The sequence below is a fragment of the Equus asinus genome, chromosome X, assembly GCF_041296235.1.
Source record: "Equus asinus isolate D_3611 breed Donkey chromosome X, EquAss-T2T_v2, whole genome shotgun sequence".
NCBI lineage: Eukaryota > Metazoa > Chordata > Mammalia > Perissodactyla > Equidae > Equus > Equus asinus.
Window position 1 is genome coordinate 97298997 of NC_091820.1, and position 25793 is coordinate 97324789.

Genomic DNA, 25793 nt, shown 5'->3' on the forward strand with positions numbered 1-25793 from the left:
CGCATTATCTCTTGGACTCATAGCTAGAGGAAGAAACCTGGCAGTTATAACAGACCCACTGCTATAAGGGTCAGTGTTGTCACCTGTGAAACGGAGATAAAACTTACCTCGCGACTGCTGAGTGGATCAGATGAGGTACTGAGTATGTAAACCGTGTAGGGCTGGCTCCTATGTAGCAGTCAGTCCTTGGACCCTGTCAGACATTCAGGGAAGGGTTGAAGTTAGAACTTACCTGTTCCCAGGAACAAGTCCAAGCAGCTGAGAAGAGGGTGCCACCCTTCTCTGGATACTACTGTATCTTCTGGGCACTCCTGTTCTGCTGTGCCCTGTACCCTATGCTGACAGCTATTGGTGTGATGGGTCCTCTTGGTGACAAAGCCCTTCTGATTCTTCATAGTCCCTAAAGGGCCAAAGCCTCTATTTGACTCCTATATGAGTGTGGATAAAGCCCTTCTCTCAATTTCAGAGTTGTACCTACGCAAGTGGTACTGTCCCAGGGCTGCTTGGGCCTCACTGTATAACGCAATTCTTAGCAATGTAGTCATCAATACTTTTAGTTCACTTTATATTTGCTTATAGTTTCTTTTTTCTTCATAGGGCTCCGATATTTTGAGTCCACTGGGGGCTGTGTCCTGAGACTAATCTATGGACCAGACAATGGATAGTGATTTGATCTGAACACCACACCACAGTACCCCAGGGAAACCATATCTAAACTAACATACCATTCTTAGTGTGAGTTTTCTCTCTAAAAAGTCTCCTGGCTGGCTTGCTACACAAAATCAAGGGACTTGTCCACAAATAATCACAGAGGGTTACACAACTAAGTTTCAAGCTGAAAATATCCCTTCCCATTCCAAACCAGTTCCAACTGCAAAAGGTAATAGTGCTCTTAAAACTATTAAGAACTCTTAAGGTTAGACATTTTTATTTAACCTACCAGTACGCTCCTTTCTCAAAACAAAATCTTTTTTATTCATCCTCATATCCTTTACACTGTACTTGACACATATACTTAAATTATGGTTGAATCAGGAGTCCTGAGTTTAGAGAGATACACTGTTCATGGATTAGAGACTCAATAGTGTTAATATGGTGATTCTCTCAAAAATTGACCTATAAATGCAATGCTATCCCAATAAAAATCCCAGCAAACTGAGATTCTAAAAGTTATATGGAAAAGCAAAGGACATAGCATAGCCAAAATATTTTGAAAATGAAAAACAAAGTTGGAGGACTCACTGCCTGATTTCAAGACTAACTATAAAGCTGCAGTAATCAAGATTGTGTAGTATTGGCGTAAAGATAGACATAGAGATCAAGGGAATAAAACAGTCCAGAAAGAAGCCCACTTGTATATGGTCAATTCATTTTTTAAAAAAGTCCCAAAGTAATTCAATGGAGAAAGACGACAAACGCTACTGGAATAATTGGATGTTGTCTTAGTTCAGGCTGCTCTAACAAAAATACCCCCGACTGGGTGGCTTAAACAACATTTATTTCTCACAGTTCTGGAGGCTGGGAAGTCCAAGATTAAGGCGCTGGCAGATTCAGTCTCTAGTGAGGGTTTGATTCCTGGTTCATAAACAGATGTTTTCATACGTCAGAAGGGGTAAGGGAGCTCTCTTTTAAAATGGAACTAATCCCACTCATGAGGGCTCCACCCGCATGGCCTAATCACCTCCCAAAGGCGCCGCCTCCACATAACATCACATTGGGCATTAGGATTTAACACTTGAATTTTGGGATTATGCAAACTTTCGATCTATAGGAGACATCCATATACAAAAAAGTATCTTTACCTCACACCATATACAAAACATGAATTCAAAATGGTTCATAGCTCCAAATGTAAAACCTAAAATTATAAAAAACTTCTTTTAAAAATAGAAAAAAATAGCTTGTAGTTGCAGAGTAAAATATTATTGCTTATTAATTTTGTAGTGATCTAAAGACTTTTGAAATTATTTTTCTGCCACTGTCTACTTAATAAGTTCCAGAGGTTTCTCCTACTAAGAAATGGGAAAAGGCAAATGCTAATGATAAAGCATGTAAATGCAGACAATAAAATTTAAGATATTGTTAGAAAAATAGGAAAAAGGGGGTTATCTTGGGTTAGGCAAACATTTCATAAAGGGACATAAGCACTAATGATAAAACTGGTAAATTGGACCACATATATATTAAAGTATTTTTAAACTTCTCTTCAAAGCCATTGTTAGGAAAATGAAAAGACAAGCTTCCACCTGGAAGAAGAAATTTGATAAAGTCCCTGTCTCTAGAATATACAAAGAACTCTTACAACTAATAATAAGATAAATAACATAATTTAAAAATAGGAAAAAGATTTGAATAGACACTTCACCAAAGAAGAGATGAAGATGGCAAATGATCACATGAAAAGATGTTCAATATCATTAATAATCAGGGAAATGGAAATTAATAACATAATGAGATATCACTACACGCCCATTGTAGTGGCTAAACTAAAAAACAAAGACAAAGAACTGTTATTATAAAGTCCTAGAAAAGATATGGAACAACTGAAACTCTCATTGTTGGTGGGAATACAATATGGCATGGCCACTTTGGGAAAGTTTGGTAGCATACACTTACCATATGACCCAGTAATCCCATTCCTAGGAATTTACCGAAGAGAAATGAAAATTTTAGTAGCTTTATTCGTAACAGCTCCAAACTGGTAACAGCCCAAATGTTCCCCAAACGGTGAATGGATAAATAAGGGAAAGACTACCGGTACATGCAAAAATAGGAATGACTTAAATTCATTAGGCTAAGTGAAAGAAGCCAGACAAAAAAGGCTACCCTCTAGTATGCTTCCATTTATAAGACATTCTGGAAAAAGCAAAACTATAGAGACAGAAATCAGATTGAATCTCAAGTGTAATTTTGAATGTTGTTCCCAACTGTGGAAAATTTAAGCCTGTTCCTCTGCCTCTCCTAGCCCCATCCCAAGGCTACCCAATACCCTTTAATACATTCCCTTTCTGCTTAAATTAGCCAGAGTTGGTTTCTGTGGCTTGTAACTTTCCTTGACTGAACACCTAATGCCCTGCATTCCTTCCTTCCAATTTTACTAAAATTTATCATAAATAAATTCAAAGCTCTTTTTCTGTGATCAGCTCACAAAATGGTTGACCCAGCCTGTGCCTTCATTTAAAAAAAATAGGTTTTTACTCTGTGATTTTATTTTTTACTTATTTATTTTTTAAAGATTGGCACCTGTACTAACAACTGTTGCCAATCTTTTTTTTTTCTGCTTTTTCTCCCCAAATCCCCCAAGTACATAGTTGCATATTTTTGTTGTGGGTCCTTCTAGCTGTGGTATGTGGGACGCCACCTCAATGTGGCCCAATGAGCGGTTCCATGTCCGCGTCCAGGATCTGAACTGGTGAAACCCTGGGCCGCCAAAGCGGAGTGCGCAAACTTAACCACTCAACCACGGGGCCAGCCCCTGTGATTTTATTTTCTGGACTGTTTATGTCTACTGACTGTTCTTTAAGGTTATAGTATCCTGATTGTTACTCATTGGTAGAGGGTCAGAATTGTTCAGAGCTTGGTTCTCTGGGCCCCTCCCTATCTGTTCAGAAGTCTGGTTATCTCAATTAGCTTTGCAAGGAGGTACTTGTCCATCCAACCCAGAGAAGTTTAGGGTTCAGGACCCTGGAGAGCAAGCCCCTGGTAATGAGTTTGCCCCAGCTCTTGGGAAAATATTATTTGTCAGTGGGGGCTACTCTGTGGGAGGGAGCATAAGAGAGATCAGGCTCATCCTCTGCAGTGTTCATGCACCAGCTCACGGAAGGTATCTGGATGGTCACAAAGAAACAGGGGCACAGGGCTCCCTCAGTGGACACCCTGACCAAGTTTCTGCCTGTTTGTAACCGTTGGGAGGATCTTGAGTTCTAAAAGCTACTAGACCACATTCCTTTCTAAATAGACTATATCTATTCAGGTAGTGAGCGTACCCACTAGGGACATCCAATGCAGAGGAAATTCTCAATAATTGAGAGAAAAAAATGACCATCTCTGAAAATACCATTCAACCTTTCCTTCCAGCAATCCCACTGTTTGCTCAATGAGCCCATGTACAAAGTGGCTACAGAAGCAGGAATAGAGCTATGCAAGAGCTCAACAATATTGTCTCCCATTACCAGCCTTATCTGACTACTGTCACAGCTGAGTAGCAGAACCTGCCAACACCAGAGGCCAATGCTGAGTCCCTCATAAAGCACCATTTCCAGGGAGTACCAGCCATCCACTTTGGGAAGGTTGATTACTATGGACCTCTTCCACCAGAGAAACAGTGTTTTGTCTTTAAATGGAAACAATTACACTTTTTTAGATATTGGTTTTATTGATATATAATTCACATGCCACAAAATTCAACCCTTGAAAGTACACAATTCAGTTGTACTTAGTATATTCACAGAGTTGTGCAACAATCACACTACCTACTTTTAGAATATCCTTATCATCACCCAAAGAAACCCTTTACATTAGCAAACTCTACATATTCTCCTCCACCACCATCGTCCCCTTACTCAGTTACTGGCAACCACTAATCTACTTTCTGTTTCTATGAATTGGCTATTGTGGACATTTCATATAAATGCAATCATACAATACGTGGTCTTTTGTGACTAGCTTTTTTCACCTAACAATATTTTGAAGGGTTATCCATGTTACAGCATGTATCAGTGCTCCATTCCTTTTTACTGCCTAATAATATTCCATTATATGGTACACCACAATTATTTATCCATTCATCATTGAACATTTGGGTTGTTTTTATTTTGGGCTGTTATGAATAATGCTGCTATGAATGTTTGTGTAAATGTTGTTGTTTGGACACATGTTTTAGTTCTTTGGAGAATGTACCCAGGAATAGAATTGCTAGGTCATATGGTAACTATGTTTAGCATTTTGAGGAACTGCCAAATGTTTTTCAAAGTGGCTGCACCATTTTACATTCCCACTAACAATGTATGAGGCTCCAATTTCTTCACATTCTCACCAGGGCTTGTTATTATCTGTTTTTTTTAATCTTATCTATCCTAGTGAATGTGAAGTAGTATCCCACTGTGATGTGATTTGCATTTCCTTAATAGGTAATGATATTGAACATCTTTTTATGGACATAGTGACCATTTGTCTATCTTCTTTAGAGAAACGTCTATTCAAAACATTTGCTGGTTTTAAAATTAGGTTATTTGTCTTCTTATTGTGGACATGTAAGAGACATTTATATATTCTGGATATGAGTCCCTTATCAGATATATGATTTGCAATTATTTGCTCCCATTCTGTGGGTTGTCTTTTAACTTCCTGGATGGTGTCCTTTGAAGCACAAAAGTTTTTCATTTTGAGTAAGTTCAACTCATCTATTTTATTTTTTATCATCTATGCTTTTAGTGTCACATCTAAGAAAACACTGCCTAACCTATGGTCATAAATATTTACTCATGTTTTCTTCCAGGAGTTTTATAGGCTTAGCACTTACATTTAGAACTATAATCCATTTTGAGTTTTTATATGATGTGAGGTAGGGGGCCCAAATTAATTCTTTTGCGTGCAGATATCCAGTTGTCTTAGCACCATTTCTTGAAAAAACTATTCTTTCCCCATTGAATTATCTCGGCACATTTGTTGAATATCCACTGACCATAAATGTGAGGGTTTAGTTCCAGACTCTCAATTATATTTTATTGATCTATATGTCTGTCCTTATGAAGTACCACACTGTCTTGATTACTGTAGTTTTATAATAAATTTGGAAATAGATAACTGTGAGGCCTCCAACTTTCTCCTTTTCCAAGAAGAGGAAATTTTGGCTATTCTGGGTACTTTGGATGTCCATAAGAATTTTGGGATCACCTTGTCAAGTTCTGAAAAAAATATCAGACAAAATTTTGCTAAGATTGCTGGGACTGTGCAGATCGATTTGCAAAGCACTGCTAAGGTAACAGTATGAAGTCTTCCAATCCGTGAATGTAGGACACTTCTACATTTATTTGGGTCATCTTTAACTTCTTTAAATAATGTTTTTTAGTTTTCAATGTATAGTTCTTGCACTTCTTTGGTTACATTTATCCTCAAATATTTTATTCTTTTTGATGCCATTGTAAATGGAATCATTTTCTTTCTTTTTTTTTTAAGGTATGCTTTTTGGTGAGGAATATTGGCCCTGAGCTAACATCTGTTGCCAATCTTCCTCTTCCCCGCCACCCCCAAAGCCCCAGTACATAGTTCTATATCCTAGTTGCAAGTCCTTCTAGTTCTTCCATGTGGGATGCCACCACAGCATGGCTTGATGAGCGTTTTGTAGGTCTGCGCTCAGGAACTGAACCAGTGACCCCTGGACTGATGAGGTGGAGTGCACGAACTTAACCACTCAGCCACAGGGGCAGGCTCTGGAATCATTTTCTTAACTTTTATTTTCAGATATTTCATTGCTAGTGTATAAAAATAAAACTTCCTTTTGTACTTTGCTATTATATTCTGCAAACTTTCTGAATATTTATTACTTCTAAAAGCTTTTTCGTGTGTGGATACCGAAGGAATATTATATACAGGATGATGGCATCTATGAATAGAGATATATTTACTTCTTCCTTCCAATCTGGATGCCTTTTATTCTTTTCCTTGCCTAATGCCCTGGCTAGAGCCTCCATTACAATACTGAATAAAAGTATGGGGATCAAACATTCTTGTCTTTTTCCTGATCTTAAGGGAAAAGCATCAAATCTTTCACCATGAAGTATAATGTAAGTTATAGTTATATTTGGGTATATCTTTATCAGGTTGAGGAAGTTCCCATTTTGTCAAATACCTTTTCTGTGTCTAGTGAGATAATCATGTGGGTTTTTTTCCTTTATTGTATTAATAAGCATTTTATATTAATTGATTTTCAGAAGTCAAACCAGCCTTGCATTCTTGAGGTAAATTCCACATGGTCATGGTATCCTTTATATATGATGCTGGATTATTTTGCTACTATTTTGAAGAGGAATTTTGTGTCTATATCCATAAGGGGTTTAGTTCTGTAGTTTTCTTATTTTGTGATATTTTTATCTGGTTTGTTATCAGGGTAATGCTTACATAATAGAATGTGTTGAGAAGTGTTCTCTATTCTATTTTTGGATGAAATAAAGATTTGTTATTAATTTTTTTTCAAGTTTGGTAGATTAAACCAGTGAAAGTGTCTGGGCCTGGGCTTTTCTTTGTGAGATTATTTTGATTACTGATTCAATTTCTTTATTTGATATAGGGCTATTCAGATTTTCTAATTCTTCTTGAATCAGTTTCAGTACAGCATATCTTTTTAGAAAATGTCCATTTCTTCCAGGTTATCTAATTTCTTGACATGTAGTTGTTCATATTATTCCCTTATAATCCTCTTCATTTCTGTAAGGTCAGTAGTGATGTTCCCACTTTGGTTCCTGATTTTAATAATGAGAGTCTTGCTTTTTCTTAGTGTAGCTAACAGTTTTTCAATTTTGTTGATCTTTTTAAAGAACCAATTTTGGTTTCATTGATTGTCTCTATTGTTTTCCTGTGGTTAGTTAGTGGTTAAGTTCACACACTCCACTTCAGCGACCCGAAGTTCACAGGTTCGGATCCTGTGCACAGACCTACACACTGTGCTCATCAAGACATGCTGTGTCAGCATCCCACATAAAATAGAGGAAGACTGGCACAGATGTTATCTCAGCAACAATCTTCCTCAAGCAAAAAGAGGAAGATTGGCAACAGATGTTAGCTCAGGGCCAATCTTCCTCACACACACACACACACACACACACAAAATTTCCTTCAAAGAAAAGCCCAGGACCAGATGTCTGCATTGGTGCATTTTTATTGTGATATTGTGATTTATAATAAATACATATTTGGTCTTTGTCCTGTTCCTTGCACAAAGTTCCTAAAACCCTTGGAATTTCCTAAGTGATGAGAGCAACAAAGGTGTCCTGTTATTCTTAACAAGTCCCTTTCAGCCACACCAGAGTTTACATTAATGAGGTGACCTTTGGAAAGCCCCTGTGTAACCTAAGGATGGGGGCTGGTTGCCAGAGGAACCAAGCATAATTAGAAGGATGAAAATTTCAGTCCCTCCCTCCTTCCCCCTACCCCATCTCAGGGCAGGAGAAAGGGGCTGGAGGTTGAGTTAATCACTAATGGCCAATGTTTTAATGAATTATGCCTATGTAGTCAAGCCTCCATAAAAATCTATGAACTTGGTTTCAGGGAGCTTCCTGGTTGGTAAACACATGGAGGTGCTGGGAGACTGGCTCTCCCAGAGAAGGCATGGAAGCTCCATGCCCCTTCCCACATTCTTTGCCCTATGCCTATCTTCCATCTGGCTGTTCCTGAGTTATATCCTTTTATAATAAACTGCTAACCTAGTACGTAAAATGCTTTCTTGAGTTCTGTGAGCTGCTCTAGCAAATTAATTGAACCCAAGGAGGGGGTCATGGGAACCTCCAATCTATAGCCAGTCAGTCAGAAGCACAGGTAACCTGGACTTGAGACTGGCATTTGGAGTGGGTGTAGGGGCAGTGTTGTAGGACTGAATGCTCTACCTGTGGGATCTGATGCTATCTCCTGGTAGATAGTGGCAGAATTGAGTCAAAACGTAGGACACCCAGCTGGTGTTGCAGAATTGCTTGATGTGTGGAAAACCCACACATCTGGTGTTGGAAGTAAGGTAGAAGTGTTTTAGTAGAGTATTGAGAGTAGAGAAGAAACACAGGAGTGTGTTTTTAATTTATATCTATCAATGTTTCAAGAAAAATAAACGCCAACACTTTACAAATCTCACAAAGTATTGTTAAAAGATAAACTGAGACACATTAAAATTTTTAACAGTTTAATTGAGCACACATTGATTCAAATCACACAGAGCCAAACGGGGAGAGGTTAGGAGTGCTACATAGACAGGAGCTGGGGCAAGGTTTTTATAGAGAAGATGTAGAAACAAAGCAAGGAAGTTATTTAATTTGATATATCTTAAGTGGTTGCATTATTTGGGAAGCCTAGTTGGCTGTTTGTGATTGGTTGTTCTTCTTAACCTTGAGGCATTTACAGGAATTGACTCTGGTTTAGGTTTTGGTTTTGCTTACTTAGGCGACTAAGTCATTAGAGCCTCTTCAGTCTAATGGTGTCCTTGTTTGATTACTTTAATAATTCCTCCCTTTTCGTCATCTTGTCATACACGAGAGAGAAAAAATTTTGGTATTATCACCGCTCTCAGTCACCATCAGGTTTAAATTGTTCTTTTTCTTTTTTAAAGATTGGCACCTGAGCTAACAGCTGTTCCCAATCTTTTTTTTTTCCTGCTTTATCTCCCAAAATCCCCTCAGTATATAGTTGTATATTTTAGTTGTGGGTCCTTCTAGTTGTGGCATGTGGGACGCCACCTCAACATGGCCTGACGAGCAGTGCCATGTCTGCGCCCAGGATCCAAACCAGTGAAAACCTTGGCCTCTGAAGTAGAATGCGCGGACTTAACTGCTCAGCCACAGGGCCAGCCCCTAAATTGTTCTTGTCTCATTGTGAAATTCATAGGTTATGATGTCAGGTTTGTGGAAGAACTGTTTTTGCTGTTCATTTTGTTGTTTATCTTATTTGTTTCTCCAATCAAAGTGAGACCATCTGATGTACTGCTGATGGCTGTGAACATGCATTTAAGACCCTTGAGAGAACAGAGCACACTAGGGAGACTACAATGATGATATCAGGAGGATAATACCAAGAGACTGAGGTAGGCTCCTTAGCCAGGACCCCTATGAACCAAACCAGTTGATATCAAATAAAGAATGTACCTGAAAAGGCATCACCTGTTTTAGTCAAGTAGCTTGTTAATTCCTAGTATTTGCTACAATATGAGAGGTATTGATCCAGGTACAGCAGGAGTTATTTGCTATGGCACAAACTCCTCCTTGTTCAACCAGCAAGTAATCTAAAGCAATTCCATTATCTAAAACCACCATAACAAAAAAACCTAGGGACTTTTGTTGTGCAGCTATAGCCTTAACATTAGATTCAGTGATAATTGCCAGAGTTAAGGTGCATCATCTTCCTGTGCATTAACAGAGAGACAAAGGAAGTAGCAAAAAGGGAAAAGGAATAAAGTTTCTGTATTGGAGATGAAGATCTTGATCCATGATCCTGGGAGAGCTGTCCGCCTCAAGATGCTGTCTAGTTCTAGGGAGGAACCATCTTAGTTAATTTTAATTTTAGGTCTCCAGCTGGTGTGCAGTTCCAAGAGTCTGGAGGAATGCTTTTTAATTGGGAGATGTGGACTCAAGGTTCAAGGCCCTGAAGTTTGGTGCTGTCTGGGCAGTGAGGAGGATCTGGTATGGTCCCTCTCAGCAAGGATAAAGGGCACTCTGTTCTTAGTGATTCCAAGTCAGAAAGGTAAGAGAAAGTTGAAAACATTAGTTTGGAGAATTGTAGCCAGATATTTATAAAAGCTGGAAAAATTCAGGATCCAGTCCAGTTTATAGATATATAACAAAAACCCCCCAAAAATGAACAGGACTAGAATCTAATAATCTCACTTATAGTTTTCTACTGAAACAAAAATTTTCTCTCTACAATCACTCCTATTTCTAGCAAAGATAATCACAGCAAGACTAATTTGTTTCCAAATAAGTCTAGTCTTATTAAACTTAGCCTGATTATTTACATAAATGCAGCAAGAATAGTGATTGACCATACAGGCTATTTTAAAGTTTGCTTTGCTAGAACTTTGCATAAGATTGGACTTTTTTTTTGCTGAGGAAGAATCACCCTGAGCTAACATCTGTTGCCAGTCTTCCTCTTTGTTTCGTATGTGAACCATCTCCACAGCATGGTCATTGACAGACCAGTGGTGTAGGTCTGTGACCAGGAACAAAATCCAGGCCCCCAAAGCAGAGTGCACTGAACTTAACCACTAGGCAACCAGGGCTGGCCCCAGATTGGACTTTTAAAAGCCTCTGGAGGCTAGGAAGCCAAGCCAAGGACTTGTTAGACATCACCTGAAATACCTATAATTTGGGTGAATTCCTCTCCTCCTGAGGTCCCTAAAATAGCCTGGTGTTGCTGGGGCTTCCAGAAAGTGACCTTTCTTACTTACCTATTATGGCTGGGAGCCCTGTAAGCAAGATATCAGGCAGTTTTTCTGAGGAGCTTTATTGGCTTCATAAAGTCAACCTCAGTTCTTTAAAGCTGTCTGGTCATATTTGATTTTATGCACATCATTCTCAAATATGACATTCCAGTCAAAGCCTATGTAATATAGCCAATGTTTTCAATTGTGTCTTGTTACCAGAACATATTTTTACTGAATGTATGCAAATAACTTTATTGTCATGAAAATTTAAAAAACTAAGGGTTTCCAAATTCTGGAGGGATCAGGTATGGAGAAAAAGATAAATACTTCAATTCTGTTTACAAAAGTCTAATCTATCAAATTGCTATGTTATAGATAGCTTAAAAGAAAAGAGAGAAAGATTTCCTTAAATCTGGAAAACAAAACATTAAAGAACCAGGATTGTTTCAAACAAAAAGCCATAAAAAATTATAATCATCTTTTCAGTTCAATTAATCCCATGTTAATTCTTGTTTTGCTTGAATTCAATTTGTCCATTAGAATTCTGGAAATTCTTACTCAGTTCAGTTGTATGATTGTAATGTTACCAGAAAAATGTGTTCAAGTGCTTTCAGAATCGTTTCCTAAATTTCGCTGAAAATGAAGCACTTTTGCAAAAGCATCACAGTAAAACAATAACTGTCTGTAAATCACAAAAATGACTTAAAAAATGGCCATGTTTCAAGATCTGATGAGAGTTCATTTGAAAAGGAAATTTACTTAATTCTGTGGCATATGACAATTTAAGATAGTAATTGGACAATAAGAGTATTGACAAATTTCTATGAACTTAATTCTGGAATACCTATTTTAATAACACATATCCATACACATATAACCTAAGAAGGCTTATCATCACTTCTTATTTGACAATGCTTTCTGTATAATTTAACATACCAAATAAACGTAATTAGTTTAATATCTTTCTTTTACAAGGTGAGACAGAGGGTCCCTCTGGGAAATCTTAAAGTTAGTTTGAGGTAAAAAAGACTCCATTTAGAATCTGATTTGGGGGAGTTGTCAAAAATATCAAAGGTTTAAACCTTTGATGAAATAGGATCACAGATCATCATGAAAGAATATTTAATTATCTATTTAGCCAAAGTGAAAATAAAAGATTTTAAAGGCATTAGAGGTTACAAAGTTGTTAATAAAATGTAGCTCTTTTCATATTGAGAAGACTCAGTTCTCCCATGTAATCAAAGACCTGATAAAATGGGGGCCAGCCTGGTGGCATAGTTTAAGTTCATGTGCTCTGCTTCAGCGGCCCAGGGTTCATGGGTTCAGATCCTGGGCATGGACATACACACTGCTCTTCAAGCCATGCTGTGGAGGCATCCCACATACAAAATAGAGGACGATTGGCACAGATGTTAGCTTAGAGACTATCCTCCTCAACCAAAAAGAGGAAGATTGGCAAAAGATATTAGCTCAGGGCCAGTCTTCCTCACTAAAGAAAAAATAAAGGACCCAGAGGATGCTCTACTCTCCTTAAAAAAAAAAGACCTGATAAAGACAACATGAAGCACAGGAAATTATTTTTGCAAGACACACAATCTTTGCTTTCCAGGCAGATTACCCAAAAGGTAAATAAAAAGATTTCACAATCTCTTATCACAAGCAGACCAATAGTCCAAAAACACTGTCTTTTTAACAGACAGCCAAATTCTAATTTTGCACTGGTGTAATTTGATATTAAAGTTCATTCTTTAAAAACTTAAATCCATTCTGATCTTATCCAGCTTGACCACACATAAAATTCCTTTCCCAAGATTCCTTTTCCACAAACCTTCTATCCATTCAGGATTTATCCTGTATTTTAGTCTTTCCCATCTGGAACAACCAGTCATTCTACTTTAGGACAAAATTACTCTCTTTTTCCCTTTACAAAAACTCGTCCTTCATAGCTTTCCTTATCTAAAAACCTATTCTACTTTCCTTACCTCCTTTTCATACACAGTTGTTTCCTTTCACTCTTATTAGTTCCAGTAGTTTTAATTACATATATTGATTAACATTCTTAACCCTTAGAAACTTTAATTTTTAGTGAAAAATAAGAAGCAATTGTGGGGGCTGGCCTGTGGCGGAGTGGTTAAGTTTGTGTGCTCTCCTTCAGTGGCCCAGGGTTTTGCCAGTTCATATCCTGGGCACAGACATGGCACCGCTCATCAGGTCATGTTGAGGTGGTGTCCCACATAGCACAACCAGAGGCACTCACAACTAGAATATACAACTATGTACCAGGAGGCTTTGGGGAGAAGAAGAGGAAAAAAAAAGATTGGCAACAGATGTTAGTGTGGGTGCCAATCTTTAAAAAAGAAAAAAAAAGAAAAAAAGCATACTGCCTATGTTTAAAAAAGAAAAGAATTCCTAAAAAAAAAAGCAATTGTGGACTGCCTGTTATACTACCATTCTGTGGACTGGAAAATTTATAAATATATTTCATAATTTCTCGAAGTGTATCCTTCCTCACAGTAAATTTTTCAGTATGGTACAAGACATGTTTACTAATAGACCAAAATATCTTCAGTTTCTGTGTAATAAGAAACCAAAAGTAGATAAACTTATACTCAGTAGTTAATGTTTCAGTATTTTATCTTATTTGGAAATGATCTAGATATCCAATGAATACCCATCATTTAACTTAACTTAGTATAAGGTTTCAAGTTACCAAAAAGACTTTTGAAACTATTTTTTAGGTAGACATACTTAAACATAATTACTGTTGAAAAAATCATCTATAAACTTTTATCTTACTTACATCTATATAATTCATTTGTTCTTAAGAATTATGTTTAAATTACTCCTGAAAATTTTATGACATTAAACAGCCAACCACCATCTTAAGTTATTTTTGTTGACAACAAATCCTGTATAAGAGATAATATGACTTTTAGTGAAATCTGGTAGAATAAAAGTCGTACATCTGCATTATATTTAATGTTGATAACTCTGAAGACATGCTTGTTTTAATTAAATCAACAAACTTACACACTTTTTTTTAATTAAGATTATGATAGTTTACAACCTTGTGAAATTTCAGTTGTACATTATTGTTAGTCATGTTGTGGGTACACCACTTCACCCTTTGTGCCCTCCGCCCACCCACCCCTTTTCCCTGGTAACCACCGATCAGTTCTCCTTGTCTATATGTGAACTTCCACCTATGAGTGGAGTCATACAGAGTTCGTCTTTCTCTGTCTGGCTTATTTCGCTTAACATAATACCCTCAAGGTCCATCCATGTTGTTGCAAATGGGACGATTTTGTCCTTTTTATGGCTGAGTAGTATTCCATTGTGTATATATACCATATCTTCTTTATCCAATCATCAGTTGCTGGGCACTTAGGGTGGTTCCATGTCTTGGCTATTGTAAATAATGCTGCAATGAACATAGGGGTGCACCGGACTCTTGGAATTGCTGATTTCAGGTTCTTAGGATAGATACCCAGTAGTGGGATGGCTGGGTCATAAGGTATTTCTATTTTTAACTTTTTGAGAAATCTCCATACTGTTTTCCATAGTGGCTGCACCAGTTTGCGTTCCCACCAACAGTGTATGAGGGTTCCTTTTTCTCCACAACCTCGCCAACATTTGTCACTCTTGATTTTGGATATTTTTGCCAATCTAATGGGTGTAAGGTGATATCTTGGTGTAGTTTGGATTTGCATTTCCCTGATGATTAGTGATGATGAGCATCTTTTCATGTGTCTATTGGCCATCCTTATATCTTCTTTGGAGAAATGTTTGTTCATGTCCCCTTCCCATTTTTTGATTTTTTGTTGTTGAGCTGTGTGAGTTCTTTATATATTATGGAGATTAACCCTTTGTCAGATAAGTAGCTTGTAAATATTTTTTCCCATTTAGTGGGCTATTTTTTTGTTTCAATCCTGTTTTCCCTTGCCTTGAAGATGCTCTTTAGTCTGATGAAGTACCATTTGTTTATTCTTTCTATTGTTTCCCTCACCTGAGGAGTTATGGTGTCTGAAAAGATTCTTTTGAAACTGATGTCAAAGAGTGTACTGCCTATATTCTCTTCCAGAAGACTTATTGTTTCAGGCCTAATCTTTAGGTCTTTGATCCATTTTGAGTTTATTTTTGTGAATGGTGAAAAAGAATGGTCAATTTTCATTCTTTTACATGTGGCTGTCCAGTTTTCCCAGCACCATTTGTTAAAGAGACTTTCTTTTCTCCATTGTAGGCCCTCAGCTCCTTTGTCGAAGATTAGCTGTCCATAGATGTGTGGTTTTATTTCTGGGCTTTCAATTCTGTTCCATTGATCTGTGTACCTGTTTTTGTACCAGTACCATGCTGTTTTGATCACTGTAGCTTTGTAGTATGTTTTGAAATCAGTGATTGTGATGCCTCCGGCTTTGTTCTTCTTTCTCAGGATTGCTTTAGCAATTCGGGGTCTTTTGTTGCCCCATATGAATTTTAGGATTCTTTGTTCAATTTCTGTAAAGAATGTCATTGGGATTCTGATTGGGATAGCGTTGAATCTGTAGATTGCTTTAGGTAGTATGGACATTTTAACTATATTTATTCTTCCAATCCATGTGCATGGAATGTCTTTCCATCTCTTTATGTCGTCATCAATTTCTTTCAAGAAAGTCTTGTAGTTTTCATTGTAGAAATCTTTCACTTCCTTGGTTAAATTTATCCCAAGGTATTTTATTCTTTTCGTTGCGACTGTGAATGGGATTGAGTTCTTGAGTTCTTTTTCTGTTAGTTCATTGTTAGCATGTAGAAATGCTACTGATTTATGTATGTTGATTTTATACCCTGCAACTTTGCTGTAGCTGTTGATTTTTTCTAATAGTTTTCCTATGGATTCTTTGGCGTTTTCTATATATAAGATCATGTCGTCTGCAAACAGCAAGAGTTCTACTTCTTCATTGCCTATTTGGATTCCTTTTATTTCTTTTTCCTGCCGAATTGCTCTGGTCAACACCTCCAGTACTACGTTGAATAGGAGTGATGAAAGTGGGCCCCCTTGTCTTGTTCCTGTTCTCAGAGGGATGGCTTTCAGTTTTTGTCCATTGAGTATGATGTTGGCTGTGGCTTTGTCATATATGGCCTTTATTATGTTGAGGTACTTTCCTTCTACCCATTTTATTGAGGGTTTTTATCATAAATGGATGTTGGATCTTGTCGAATGCTTTCTCTCCATCTATTGAGATGATCATGTGGTTTTTGTTTCTCATTTTGTTAATGTAGTGTATCATGTTGATTGACTTGCGGATGTTGAACCATCCCTGTGTCCCTGGTATAAATCCCACTTGATCATGGCGTATAATCCTTTTTTTAAAAGATTTTATTTTTTTCCTTTTTCTCCCCAAAGCCCCTCAGTACATAGTTGTATATTCTTCGCTGTGGGTCCTTCTAGTTGTGGCATGTGGGACGCTGCCTCAGCGTGGTTTGATGAGCAGTGCCATGTCTGTGCCCAGGATTCAAACAAACGAAACACTGGGCCACCTGCAGCAGAGCACGCGAACCCAACCACTCAGCCACAGGACCAGCCCCTTGGTGTATAATCTTTTTGATGTATTGCTGTATTCGGTTTGCCAGAATTTTGTTGAGGATTTTTGTATCTATGTTCATCAGTGATATTGGCCTGTAGTTTTCCTTCTTTGTGTTGTCCTTGTCAGGTTTGGGGATCAGGGTGATGTTGGCTTCATAGAATGTGTTAGGGAGTGCTCCATCTTCCTCAATTTTCTGGAATAGTTTGAGAAGGATAGGTATTACATCTTCTTTGAATGTTTGGTAGAATTCTCCAGAGAAGCCGTCTGGTCCTGGACTCTTATTTTTGGGGAGGTTTTTGATTACTGTTTCTATTTCTTTACTTGTGATTGGTCTATTTACACTCACTTTTATTTCCCAAAGATTATCCCAGATCACATGAACTTGAGAAACATTTGGGGTAGTTTTTATATTTCTCAGAGAATGCCTAATTTATATAAAAGCTTATGTTTCTGTAAGCCAATTAAATAGAACCCTTTAAAAATTAATTTTGGCAATACTATCTGGAGGTTGAAAAACCACTCATAAATAACATACATATACGGACATACATAAACATAAAGGCAAACACAAACAAAGATCTTATAGTCTTTATTTTTAAATTTTAACTATAAGATGGATATAATAATGCAAAATTCCCTAGTTTACAAAAGAATGGTTGGATCCAAATTGTGTTTCTGGCAGATGGAATAAGTTAAGGTTAACCACTCAGACGGCTTAAGTTTTTACTAATATTTGTGGAGACTTTTAATATTTTTCATACACAGGTCCCAAATAGCTTCTTTTTTATTCCTTCTGATAACAATTGTCCGCCTGATGTTTGCATTTCAAAGAGATGGCTCTCAATTCCTAGAGAAGACTCTGGTAGAAAATTTTTATCTTGAAGACACGGAAAAAGAATGTAAGTTTTCTCCAAGAAGTAGTTTTGTTTTCATTGTCCTGATCTTTTATGATACCTGTAACCATTTTTGAGATGAATAGGGGAGGGTTGGGGTTTGGTAAAAAGGATAGGTGGGCTTTGAATTGCTTCTAGAGCCACATTTCTGTTCTTTGAAAGTCTCAATTTGTAAGACAAGAACAATTTGAGTTCTTTGAGTAATTCCTCAAAGAACTGAGTTGAAACCTGAATGCTATCAAGGTGCTCACCCACTCTTCCAACTACATTATCTTCAATTTGCTTCTTTATATCAAGGAGAAGATCTAACTAAGATAGAAATCAAAAGATTCCTAGGGCTTGCCCCGTGGTGGAGTGGTTAAGTTTGCACGCTCTGCTTTGGCAGCCCAGGGTTTCACTGATTTTGATCCTGGGTACGGATGTAGCACCACTCATCAAGCCATGCTAAGGCTGAGGACGCCCCCACATAGCCCAACTGGAAGGACCTACAACTAGAATACGCAACTATGTACTGCAGAGCTTTGGGGAGAAGAAGAAAAAAAAAAGATTGGCAACAGATGTTAGCTCAGGGCTAATCTTTAGGGGGAAAAAAGATTCCTATGTTCTAGATTTAGAGCTGTGCTTTTGGAATGTTTTGGTAAATCTTTCCATGAAAGCTTCAGGATTTTTTTTTCCTTTGGGTACATAGTTCCATTTTAGCTTAGGGGAGAAGGCCTAAAAATGTTCCTATCAAGCTCTGAATATCAGCTTCCAATTTGGCAAGCTTCTCACCAAAGAAATTTTAAAGAAAAAATTCCTTCAAATATCTTATTATCAGATTTTAGCTGGGACAAATAGTAAATATTCCTGGCAGTATTGAACTCTTTTTATTATTATTTTTCCTTTTACCTTGGAACCTATCAAGCGACTTGATACTAAAACCAATAAGTCTTTTATGGCTTAACCATGGACACAAGTGGTGTCCCCAAAGAGGGTGCAAAAGATGCAGTCCTCCTATAATCCAGAATCACTTACAAAGATAACCAAAAGAAAGAAATACTTAGACAATTCCCCTGGGAGCTAGCAACAGTCCATAGGACACTAGCCACAAATGAGGTGCAACCCACATTTGTGTGGCCATATTATTGAGACCCTCAACCTGACAGTTGAGCTGCCTATACATGCAAGCAATGACAATTTGTGTGCCTCGACAGAAGTAAAGCCAAGCCAAGTCCTCAGGACACAAAACAAGTGGCAGATAGAAAATCAATAACTGTCCCTGAGATGGAAAGGATGGATAATAAATGGGTACCCAAAAACCAAATTCACAAAAGTCTGAATTTGGAAAAGAAGGGATACCATGAAATTTTACCTTCTTCTCTCAGTGGGGCACTACAAAGATACAGGAGAGCCAACTTTGGGAAGAATTCCTACCCTTCACCAGCTTCTGCCAGTCATCCTGGGATCCCGTCTACAGGGTCCAGAGCAAGTGAGGTGTTCCAGAGGTGTCACCAGAAATTATAGAGGAGAAAAATATATTTTTTCTCTACCTTCATGAGTTCTTGGCCGAGACACCTTTTTCTCTAAGGTACCTGGTAAATAAGCTTATCAAGGTTAAAAGCTTCCCACTGTGGCCACTATAATTAAAGATTGTCTTTCGTAAGGTTAATCCACTTGTTCAGACAAACAGATTCTACGCCCATAATTTTTTTTCCATTTTATTTTTTATTCACATTATGATAGTTTGCAACCTTATGAAATTTCAGTTGTACATTATTATTTGTCAGTCATTTGTCAGTCATATTGTAGGTCCACCAATTCACCTTTTGTGGCCAACCCCTACCCCTGCTTTCCCCTGAAAACCACTAATCTGTTCTCTTTATCCATGTGTTTAACTTCCACATATGAGTGGAGTCATACAGAGATTGTCTTTCTCTATCTGGCTTATTTCACTTAACATGATACCTTCAAGTTCCATCCATGTTGTTGTGAATGGGACGATTTTATCCTTTTTTATGGCTGAGTAGTATTCCATTGTATATATATGTATATGTATATATATGCACCATATCTTCTTTATCCAATCATCAGTCAATGGGCACGTAGGTTGCTTCCACATCTTGGCTATTGTGAATAATGCTGCAATGAACATAGGGGTGCATGGGTCTCTTTGAATTGCTGATTTCAGGTTCTTTGGATAGATACCCAGTAGTGGGATGGCTGGGTCATATGCTATTTCTATTTTTAATTTTTTGAGAAATCTCCATACTGTTTTCCATAGTGGCTGCACCAGTTTGCATTCCCACCAGCAGTGTGTGAAGGTCCCTTTTTCTCCACAACCTCTCCAACATTTGCTATTTTTTGTTTGGGTTATTTTAGCCATTCTAACGGGTGTAAGACAGGGATTGTGATGCCTCTAGCTTTGTTCTTTTTTCTCAGGATTGCTTTAGCAATTCGGGGTCTTTTGTTGCCTCACATAAATTTTGAGATTCTTTGTTCTATTTCTGTGAAGATGTCATTGGGATTCTGATTGGGATTGCACTGAATTTGTAGATTGTTTTACATAGTATAGACAATTTAACTATGTTTATTCTTCCAATCCATGTGCATGGAATGTCTTCCCATCTCTTTCTGTCGTCACCAATTTCTTTCAGGAAAGTCTTGTACTTTTCTTTGTATAGGTCTTCCACTTCCTTGGTTAAATTTATTCCAAGATATTTTATTCTTTCTGTTGCAATTGTGAATGGGATTGTGTACTTGAGTTCTCTTTCTGTTAGTTCATTATTAGAATATAGAAATGCTACTGATTTATGTAAGTTGTTTTTGTACTGTGCAACTTTGCTGTAGTTGTTGATTACTTCTAGTAGCTTTCCAATGTATTTTTTAGGGTTTTCTATATATAATATCATGTCATCTGTAAACAGTGAGAGTTTCACGTCTTCATTGCCTATTTGAATTCCTTTTATTTCTTTTTCCTGCCTAACTTCTCTGGCCCAAACCTCCAGTACTATGTTGAATAAGAGTGGTGAGGGGCCCGCCCCGTGGCCGAGAGGTTAAGTTTGTCTACTCTGTTTCGGTGGCTCGGGGTTTCACTGGTTCAGATCCTGGGCATGGACATGGCACCTCTTGTCAGGCCACACTGAGGCAGTGTCCCACATGCCACAAGTAGAAGGACACGCAATTAAATATATATATATACAACTATGTACTGGGGGGATTTTGGGAGAAAAAGCATAAAAAAAAGAAGATTGGCAACAGTTGTTAGCTCAGGTGCCAATCTTAAAGAAAAAAAAAGAGTGGTGAGAATGGGCACCCTTGTCTTGTTCCTGTTCTCAAGGGGATGGCTTTCAGTTTTTCCCCATTGAGTATGATGTTGGCTGTGGCTTTGTCATATATGGCCTTTATTATGTTGAGGTACTTTCCTTCTATACCCATTTTATTGAGAGTTTTTATCATAAATGGATGTTGTATCTTATCTAATGCTTTCTCTGCATCTATTGAGATGATCATGTGGTTTTTGTTTCTCATTTTGTTAATGTAGTGTATCACATTGATTGACTTGCAGATGTTGAACCATCCCTGTGTCCCTGGTATAAATCCCACTTGATCATGGTGTATGATATTTTTAATGTACTTCTGTATTCGGTTTGCCAATATTTCATTGAGGATTTTTGCATCTATGTTAATCAAGGATATTGGCCTGTAGTTTTCCTTCTTTGTGTTGTCCTTGTCTGGTTTTGGGATCAGGGTGATGTTGGCTTCATAGAATGTGTTAGGAAGTGACAATGATAGGTATTAAATCTTCTTTGAATGTTTGGTAGAATTCTCCAGAGAAGCCATCTGGTCCTGGACTTTTCTTTTTGGGGAGGTTTTTGATTACTGTTTCAATCTTGTTACTTGTGATTGGTCTATTCAGATTCTCTATTTCTTCCTGATTCAGTTTTGGGAGGTTGTAAGAGTCTAAGAATTTATCCATTTCTTCTAGATTGTCCAATTTGTTGGCATAATTTTTTCATAGTATTCTTTTATAATCTTTTGTATCTCTGTGGTCTCTGTTGTGATTTCTCCTCTTTCATTTCTAATTTTACGTATTTGAGTCTTCTCTCTTTTTTTCTTAGTGAGCCTGTAGGCCCATAATTTTTATACATGTAGTTAGCCAGAATCCCAGATGGAGGAGTCTTGGACTCTTTGGATGTGGAGGAACCCATTTTCTCTTTTTTTCACTTAAAATAAAATTTGTTTATGTGAGGACTCACACTGGACCCAGTCCAGAAAAAGAAATGCTCAAGCAAAGTCAGAGAGCTCATAATGCAAATGCTGTAGAGCTTGGATAGCCAAGAGGGAATTATTTGTGACCTCCAGACACAACAGAAAAAATATGAGCACAATGAGTTCAGTGGGTACCTACTCTTGCTCATTGCTCATTGCTCCCTGGGGCTGTAAGTAGTCTCCTTTGGATCCCACTTCTGACACGAAGGCTGTTTAAAGATCTAGTGAAGCATATCATAAATTTTGAGTTTATCTGAACAAACGTTGATTCAAATTGGGCAGTGCAAAACCAGAAGTGGTTAGAAGTGCTTCATCAACAGGAGTAAGGGGCAAGGTTTTTATAGAGAAGACACAGAAGCAAAGCAAAAAAAAATTATTTGATTGGCTATAACTTAAGTGGTTGCATTATAGCGGAAAACTAGTTGGCTGCTTGTGATTGGTTGTTCTTAATCTTGAGGCATTTAGAGGAATTGACTCTGGCTTAGGTTTTAGTTTGCTTACATAGGCTGCCAAGTCATTAGAGCCACCTCAGTCTAACAGCCTTCTTGTTTGATTATTTTAATAGTATAGAAGTGGGAGGAACAGTTCCTAATTAATTCTATGAGACAAGTATCACCATGACATCAAAACAAGACTAGTACAACAAAAAACTAAAAACCAATATCTTTTATGAATATAGATGCAAAATACTCAACAAATTACCAGCAAATTGAATCTAGCAATATATAAAAGGGGTTATACCCAATGACCACTGAGATTTATCCCAGAAAGGCAAGTTTGGTATAATACACAAAAATCAGTCAATATGAACCACGACATTAGCAGAATGGAGGCCAAAACCCACATGATTACCTCAACAGATTTAGAAAAACATTTTACAAGATCCACCACCCTGTTATGATAAAATATTCAACAAACTAGGAATATAAGGGAACTTCCTCAACTTGATAAAGGACATCTACCAAAAACACGCATCTTACATCATACTTAAGCTTGAAAGACTAAAAATTTTCCCTCTAAGAACAGAAATGAGACAAGGATGTCCTCTCTTGCCATTTCTAGAGGTTGTAGTAGAGGTTCTATCCAGGGCAATTAGGCAAGAAAAATAAATAAAAAGGCATCCCATTAGGAAAGGAAGTAAAAGAATCTCAGGGCCAGCCCTGTGGCCGAGTGGTTAAGTTCATGCACTCTGCTTTGGTAGCCCAGGGTTTTGCTGGTTCGGATCCTGGGCGCGGACATGGCATCGCTCATCAGGCCATGCTGAGGCGGCATCCCACATGCCACAACTAGAAGGACCCACAACTAAGAATATAAAACTATGTACTGAGGGCGCTTTGGGGAGAAAAAGGTAAAATAAAAAATCTTTCAAAAAAAAGGAAGTAAAAGGATCTCTATTTGAAGATAACATAATCTTGTATACAGCAAATCCTAAGAAACTCATTTAAAAACTATGAGAACTAATATTGAGTGGAACAATGTGGCAGGATACAATATCAATAAACAAAAATCAACTGCATCTCTTTACACCAGAAATTAACGATCTGAAAATAAACTTGAAAAAATCATTCCATTTACAGTGACATCAAAAAGAAAAACATTTTTAGGAACATATTTAACAAAAAAGGTCCAGACATAAATTAAAAACACAAAATTTTGTTGAAAAAAATTAAAGACCCAAATAAATGAAAATAAATCCAATGTTCATGGATTGAAAGACAATATTGTTCAGATGGCAAAACTCCCTATTTGATCTACAGATTCAATGCAATCCCATCAAAATCCCATCTGGCTTCTATGTAGAAAATGACAAGGTTATTCCAAATTCAAGGGATCCAAAATAGACAAAATCTTAGAAAGAACAACATTGGATATCTCATACGTCCTAGATTCAAAAATTACTACAGAACAACAGTAATCAAGACAGTGTGTTACTTCCATAAGGATAGACATATAGATCCATAGAAAAGAATTGAGAGTCTAGAAGTAAATCTTCACATTTAGGGTCAATGGCTTTTTGACAAATGTGCCAAGACAATTCAAAGGGGAAAGAATGGTTTTAAAACTAATAGTGATGTAACAATTGGATATCCACATGCCAAAGATTGAATTTAGACCACTACATCATACCATACACAAAAATTAACTCAACATGGGTCAAAAGTATTAAAATAAGTGCTAAAATTATAAAACTCTTAGAAGAAAACATAGGAGTAAATCTTAATGACCTTGGGTTTCACAACATTTTCTTAGATATGACAACAAAAGCATATGTGACAAAATATATATAAGTTGTCATCAAAACGAAAATTTTTTGTGCTTCAAATGATAATATTAAGAAAGTGAAAAGGCCACCCACAGAATGGGAAAAATCACTTACAATTCATTTATTTGATAAGGAATTAGTTTACAGAACATATAAAGAACTCCGGACATTCTACCATTAAAAGATAACCCAATTTAAAAATGGGAAAACGATTTGAATAGACATTTCTCCAAAGATATGCAGATAACCAATAGGCACATGAAAAGGAATTCAACATCATTAGTTGTTTGGAAATGCAAATTAGAACCAAAAGGAGATAGCACTTAAAATACAATGTGATAGCTAAAATGAAAAGGATAGAAAATAACAAGTTTTGGCAGGGATGATGAGAAACTGGAGCCCTCAAACATTGTTGACGGGAATGTAAAATGCTATTCTCAATTTAGAAAATAGATTGGCAGTACTTCAAAATGTTAAACATAGACTTACCATATGACCCAGCAATTCCATTCCTTGGTATATACCCAAAAGAAATGAAAAGATATGGCCATACAAAACTTATACACAAATGTTGATAGAAGTATTGTTTATAATAGCTAATGGAAAAGTGGAAAAAACGCCAAATGTCCATCAACTGATGAACAGATAATCAATATGTGGTATATCTTATAATAAAATAAAATTGGCAATAAAAAGGAAGAAGTACTGATACAAGCTACAAAATGGATGAAGCTTGAAAACAATATGCTAAGTGAAACAAGTCACAAAAGACCCTATATTTTATTATTCAACTTATAAGAAATTGCTATATCAGCAAATCTATAGTGACAGAAAGTAAATTAGTGGTTTCTTGGTTCAGGGAGCAGGGTAGGAATAGGAAATGATTGGTGATGGATACCAGGTTTCTTTGTGGGATAATGAAAACATTCTAAAATCAGATTGGGTGATGGTTGCCCAACCCTGTGAATGTACTAAAAATCACTGATTTGTACCCTTTACATGGGTGATTTATATGACATATAAACTATATCTCAATAACATTGTTAAAGAGAAATGATTATACAATAAAATAATAATTATTATTATTATTTTATTATTAGTATTGTGGGTTTATAACACATGTAGAAGTAAAATGTAAGACAACACTAGAAAAAAGGGTGAGAGGGAAAATATACAAGGTTTTAAAGTTCTTCCATTATCCACGAAGTCATAGAAAATTATTTGAAGGTATACTGTAATAATATAAAATAAATACTGCAAACTCTAGCACCATGGCTCAGATATTTTACGTGGGAGGACATCAGGCTGTAAAATAGAGAGCTCTAAATTTCTTCCCAAAGGAAATGACTTCATTTGCAATAGCGTGGAGAAGATCAAGCCTAAAGGAGCTCTTGAGAACATTGGAGGTTGTGGTGTGTGGTATAATAAAAATATATATTTGGTCTTTGCCTCCAGTTCCTGGCACAGAGCTCTCAAAACCCTTGGGGTTTACTAAGTTATAGGAGTGTCTTTTGTTATTCATAATGAGCCCTTTTGACCGCATCTGAATTTATGCTAATGAGGTGATTGATGGTGAAGCCCCTAGATAGCTTCAGGATGGTGGCTGGTCACCAGACAGACCAAACAAATGAATAGAGGGTTGGAACTTCCAGTCCCCACTCCCCTACAACCTATGGGGAGGAAAGAGGAGCTGGAGATTGAGCTCAATCACC

The 25793-nt window shown here is 37.1% G+C and overlaps 1 long non-coding RNA gene across 1 annotated transcript in view; it reads right to left on the minus strand.

Annotated features, from left to right (window-relative positions):
* LOC123282435 (uncharacterized) overlaps nucleotides 1-25793 on the minus strand; it is a 40015-nt gene that overhangs the window by 338 nt on the left and 13884 nt on the right. Inside the window, exon 2 of the long non-coding RNA XR_006522506.2 lies at nucleotides 108-193. This is a non-coding gene — a long non-coding RNA (uncharacterized lncRNA). The remainder of the gene's footprint in view (nucleotides 1-107; nucleotides 194-25793) is intronic.